The 5,992-nt window shown below is 35.4% G+C and overlaps 1 protein-coding gene across 1 annotated transcript in view; it reads right to left on the reverse strand.

Annotated features, from left to right (window-relative positions):
• Positions 1-233, reverse strand: part of LOC118741444 (ankyrin-2) — a 30,259-nt gene extending 30,026 nt beyond the window's left edge. Inside the window, exon 1 of the mRNA XM_036473418.1 lies at positions 65-233. The gene's annotated coding sequence lies outside the window, so the exon portion shown is untranslated. The remainder of the gene's footprint in view (positions 1-64) is intronic.
• Between the last annotated feature and the right edge of the window lie 5,759 nt (positions 234-5,992).

The raw sequence follows: 5,992 nt of genomic DNA on the forward strand, positions 1-5,992 counted from the left end.
GTTTAAAAAGCGAATAAACTTTTGGAATGAAATACAATAGGCGAAATTAGAAAAAAAACTTAACGTTTTACAGTAAAGTTGAGTTAATATTGACGCTTAGTCCTTACTGCATGCAATTGTCTTACTACACTTTGCTCGGGCGAGTGTCAGTGCTCTTGACACTCAGAATTGCTGTTGCGCAGTCAAAAGCCACCAAAGAAAATAATCCAAAGGGGTGGAAATCCACTGTTAAGGATGTGCACTCGATGACTGGGGAAGGTGAAGTCATGATTGAAAGAGAAAAGACCGCGTTGGAGTTCATGTTGTTGTTTGTTTACATTCGTGGCACGTAATATGAACCTCTGTTATGAATGGCCGAAAGAACGGTAAATAATGAAGTTGAAAGGTTGAATGTGTGTGCCAATAAAGCTGACGGCTGTTTGTTTACAAAATTGATCTTTTTTTATTTTCCGGTTCCGTTTTCCGTTAACCAAGCCAGCAGGTGAATTACATCAGAGCTTTTATTGCAAGATTGGAAATCCTGCGGTATACAAGTGGTTTTTGGTTTGTTTTAGATTCAATGAATGCAAATATTTTACACACATTTTTTGGAAAGTCGAAATTAAAAATTATAATATTCGTTAGTTCACTTTTATTAGCAGTTAACAGGGAAGGAAATACAATTTTGTAAAAATTGTATAAAATTTGCGGAAAAATTCAAAATCTACAAGTTGACAATGAGCTTAAAGAATCAAATACCGTTTTGTCTCAGTCCCTAGGATTGTTCTATATCGGAAAAATATGCCCCGATATCGCCAATTCCATGTGAATAAATTGTTCCCATAATTAAACGAGCAAAACAAAAACAAATTGGGACAAATTCTTTTTGTTTTGCTTTATAATTTTTGGGTATATCTGTTCATATAAAATTCGCGATAGGGCTGATTTTTTACTTTGAAATCAAACATTTTTTATAGGTCGCTCAAATATGAGAAAAAAAACAACTTTTCTTAGGAATGGTATGGAATGCTTGAAAATCAATATTTTTTGTTCGGAAAACTCTGGAGTCCTTCAGGAGACTTCCAATAAGAATACCCAATCGTTCATTTAACAAATTTTTAACACAGATTAACAGATTTTTTATTTATCCCCCCATTGTATTTTCTGGCATTTTCCGAGGGTTTTGGCGGAGCTATAAAATTTAGTTACTATCTATTAAATAAATAATTGGGTTATATTATTGGGAATCTCCTGAAGAGAAACAAAGTTTTCCGATCGAAAAATATTGATTTTCAACAATTCTATAACCTTTCTACGAAAGTTGTTTTTTCCCCATATAAAATATGTACATGGAAAACTTGGAGCGCTTTGAGCGACCTCTAAATATTTTTTGATTTCAAAATAAAAAAAATGGGGGTATATTTTTTCGGTATAGAACAATCGTAGGGGGTGAGAGCATACAAATTCTGACTTTACTGTTCCACATGCATTTCTGGACCACCCGAATGTACGTATATATGTATGCATATACCAATGTTTTAGACGGCTGCATGAATCCATTCAAAGTGTCAAATAGAGCCCGACCGATTAATCGGCATCGGCTAGTATCGGCCAAAAGAATCGGCATCGGCCGTTTTAAACCGATTCTTAGCCGATTCTTTTTACTTTTTCCGCACTTTATTCCATGTTATTTATTTTTTACTTTTTTAATTCCCTTAAAGATTAAATTATTAATGCATCTGAGTTCTCCTCATAAATGTGTTCTCATGTGTTTCGTTTCTATGATATACGGTGGCAAGAATGTAATTAGGGAAGCCCTATTTTAGGAAGTTTTGACTATTTTTCTTTATTTAATTTTTTATGAAAATATATGTAGTTCATTATGTAAAATCCGTAAATCAAATTTTCAAACTTTGTAGACGCATTTTCTTCCAAAAATCAAAGTCCTAGTAGTTTAAAATTTGCACTTCGTTAAAATAAAATTGAATGGCCCGAATTACGAGTGCAATAAGAGTCACATATTGCTCTTATTGAGGCTCATTTGGTTTATGAATTTAAGTCGACCCTTGCAAGAAGGGAAACACCTTTATTTTGGACTCTTAAGCAACCTCATTATTATACTAAGAGCAAATAGTCAATTTTTGTGTGCTTCTTTTGAACTTAGGAAATTTGCCTTTCGATGAATATAAACAGGAAGAAATTTAAAAGCCACCTTAATCCTTTCACTTTTAATTTATCAAGCTTTCTTTCTGCGAAAAAATGTTGCCTCTCTTTGTGTTCGCTTTTTAATTGAAGGCAAAGGGTGAGAGAATTGTGTGTTCGTTTCTTAAAGTAACACACTCCTTTAAGGCACAAAAAAGGCACATTCTCTGCCTTGTGAAGCTTTGCCAGGCGAGGTGGTTGCCCCGAAAATCAGATGGTTGGTTGTGGTTGAAATGCGTGAGCTGGACAAGGACAGGAAGGAAAAAACATGCCCTTTTATAGGATTGAGTGTAGCATCAAACACATTTTGCACCGGGGAAGGGCAACATTTTTTGGAAGAAACGAAATCACCATTAAATATTTTACTTGTTTTAGTAATTAATTGTGGTATTTTCCTTCGTTTTAAGGAGTAAACAAAACATACATACAGTGACGAGCAAAACTGTAACATGGTTTAACACTTCTTGTTTCAGCCACCGCTATATTTCCAAGTTCTAACGACTTTTATCCTTTTGTTGAATATTCTTGTTGGTACATCCCTACTCCCTCTCTCATAATGATTTGCAGTCAATGCAACAACAATAAAAAAACCAGCAGACAAAAATGTAAATTAATGCAGATGTTACAGTTTTGCACTCACTCTCAGTTTTGCATTTGACAGTTATCTTTTACTTAGTTGGAAGTCAGATGACTTTTTTCTATATTGTATTTTATTGAAGAAGTGATCACCAGTAAATAACATAGTTAATCAGGAACCATAAATGTAAATAATAGATTTACTGCGACAAGGCGGGACCGTAGGGAAAGTGGCAAAAAAATGTGGAGTTTGCCACATGAAAATGTTAAGACTGAGAAAAAATATAGCCTAAAGTGTTCTCAAGGACAAAGGAAGTCTGTTAAAAAATATTACGGTACGATATCTTGTGAACTTAGAAGCAAGTAGCGATGCAGCCACTATTACAGAAGCGCTTAAGGTATTAAACTTTAATGCAAATCAATAGACAGCGAGGCGAAGAATTGCCAAATTGAGCGCAAAGGCATCATAAAGAAGAAAAAAGCAAATTTGATCATAATACATGTGCGAGTGTGGCAGCATTTCGCTGCATCGCACGAAAACCGAACCGTTGCCTATTGGGATATGTTAGGCCGTTCAGAATGCAATAAAAAACATATTTTTAAGTTTCAATCGAAGGTTATTTGGTCTGACAAGACTAAATTAATCGCTTTCAATCAGATGGCCGGGCATGGTATTGGATCAAAGACCCAAATTAAGCCTAAGCGCATCATGTACTGCAAACTGTGAATCACAGTGGTAGGATCTTAATTGTTTGGGGTTGTATTTCAAAAATTTTGTTGGTCCGTTAGTACGCATTATGCGTAAGGAACAGTATCTGTTCATATTTCAACAAAATTTGCAAGATGTAGTCGAAAAATGAGAGTTTCTGCTGAAAAATCACCCAAAACATACTGCATATGTTCGCAAAGACTGGATACAAAAGGAAAAATTTTCTACTTTGAAATGACCTCCACAAAACCACGGACATGAATCTCATCGAATTTGCGAAATCAACTAAAAGCACAGCTTAATAAGTATCAGAGTCCGTAAAATCGAGTACATGAGCTGTGAAAGCCAACTAAGGATATACCTCCAGAATTTTTACAAAGATACAAATAAGGTATGCCAAATCACATCCAGGAACTGAAACGGGCAAAGGAGTACTGAATATTGTGTTAGTAGTTCTTTTTTTCGTGAAAATTGTTAAAAAGCCCTTAAAAATATATGAGTGCAAAACTGTAACATCTGCCTTAATTTACATTTTTGTCTGCTGGTTTTTTTATTGTTGTTGTATTGACTTCAAATCATTATGAGAGAGGGAGTAGGGATGTACCAACAAGAATATACAGCAAAAGTATGAAAGTCGTTAGAACTTGGAAATATAGCGGTGGCTGAAACAAAAAGTGTTAAACCATGTTACAGTTTTGCTCGTCACTGTATTTACTTACTAACAATAACCTTTATCATGCTCAGCCAAACAAAATATTTAAATGGAAACAACAAATTTACTTTGCTTACTCAAATTCTTTATAAAAAATAGCAAACGTCCTTGCATCGAGATTTCCAGTATAATCTCGAATACACTAACGAATGGAAATATACCAATATATAATTTAGGCGATTTTCGATCATTAATTACGGCATACGCAGGTTAAGCCTGAATTGCAGAATCCTCTGCGATATCCCAAAGAAACGCAATGTTTGCTACAGAGAGCTTGCGATATGAGACATGTACCAATCATGCTGCGGCTTTGCAGTTCACTCTCTTCCTTAATAGGTTTCTCTCCGGGTATGAAAACTTCAGTTTGAACAGCAGCTTCTCCAGAAATCTTTGTGTTCTGGAAGGCTTCAATCATAGCCTTAATCAACGCCTCGGCCACCGCTTCGGGAACTTCAATGTGAGCGCTAGATTGGATGCTTGCATCGATGGTGACATCCTTGCTAGCCTCTTCAGAATTTTCTGGTTTTCCCACCGGCACTGGATCGTTGGGAATACCATCGCTGACCTCGACAGAGTCGCCAAAAGGATGAGCCGTTGTGGCATGGAACAGCAAGAAGCTGCAAAGCAATACAAATGCGGTTTTCATGTTCTAGAATACGAGTATTCACTGATTGCTAAAGCAAATGAACTGATACATTGGTCAGCGGATCGAGGCTTTTTAAAGTCAACTGGAGTATAGCACAATCAAGTTGTGATAGTCGTTAAACTGAAGTGGTTGACCACTTTAGGACATTCGTGCCAGTTAGAAATGCTGTGCAAATACAGCTTTCAAAAATGTTTCCACTTAAATTTAAAATTAAAACAGATACATACATACATAGATATATAATATAAATTACAATACAAATAAGGGGGATTTTCCTGTGATGACGCCCGTGAGGGGGGAACTCTCTTGAGTATGTATTAATATACTCGCATAGTAGCTTGCACGACTTGCAGCCAGCCCCACAGCTACACCTGCGTATTAAAACCTCTGCACAAGCCACTGCTGGTTGGCCAAAAAGACGTTATTTAACTGGTTCAAATTGTTGAGACCGTCTTAAATCTTTAAGAACTCTGAGGTTAGGGCGCAGTTTTCTCTTGATTTCAACACGTACATACATACATACATATGTACATACATTAGAGTGGTCCAAAAACAGTAATTCCGCCCCCCTAGGATTGTATACCGAAAAAAAAAAAAAATTTTTTATATTGAAATCAAAAAATATTTAGGGAGTGCTCAAAGCTTTCCATGTATTTTATAAGGAAGAAAACTGAACTTTTCGTAGAAATGGTATAAAATTCTTCAAAATAAATATTTTTCGATCGGAGAACTTTGGTTCTCTTCAGGATATTTCCAATATTAATATCCAAATGTTTATTTAACCATTTTTTTTAACACTAAAGATTTTTTATTGGTCCCCCCATTGCATTTTCTGGGCGTTTTGGCGGACTTGTAAAATGTAGTTACCATGGAAAAATTTGTTAAAGAAACAATTGGGTATTGTTGGGAATCTCGTAAAGAGAAACAGATTTTCCGAACGAAAAATATCAACTTTTAAGAATTCTACACTATTTCTACGATAAGTTGTTTTTTCACTAAATTTTTTGTTTTTCCAAATAAAAAAAGGGGTATATTTTTTCTGTATAGAACAATCTTAGGGGTGGCGGCATTAAAATGCCGGCTTTACTTTTTCACATGCATTTTTGGATCACTCTAATGTACATATGTACAGCGTGGCGACGAATTACTGCTACCCAGGTTTTTTTTT

The sequence above is a fragment of the Rhagoletis pomonella genome, unplaced genomic scaffold, assembly GCF_013731165.1.
Source record: "Rhagoletis pomonella isolate Grant_MI unplaced genomic scaffold, Rhpom_1.0 Rhpom_scaffold_00006, whole genome shotgun sequence".
Classification (NCBI taxonomy): Eukaryota; Metazoa; Arthropoda; class Insecta; order Diptera; family Tephritidae; genus Rhagoletis; species Rhagoletis pomonella.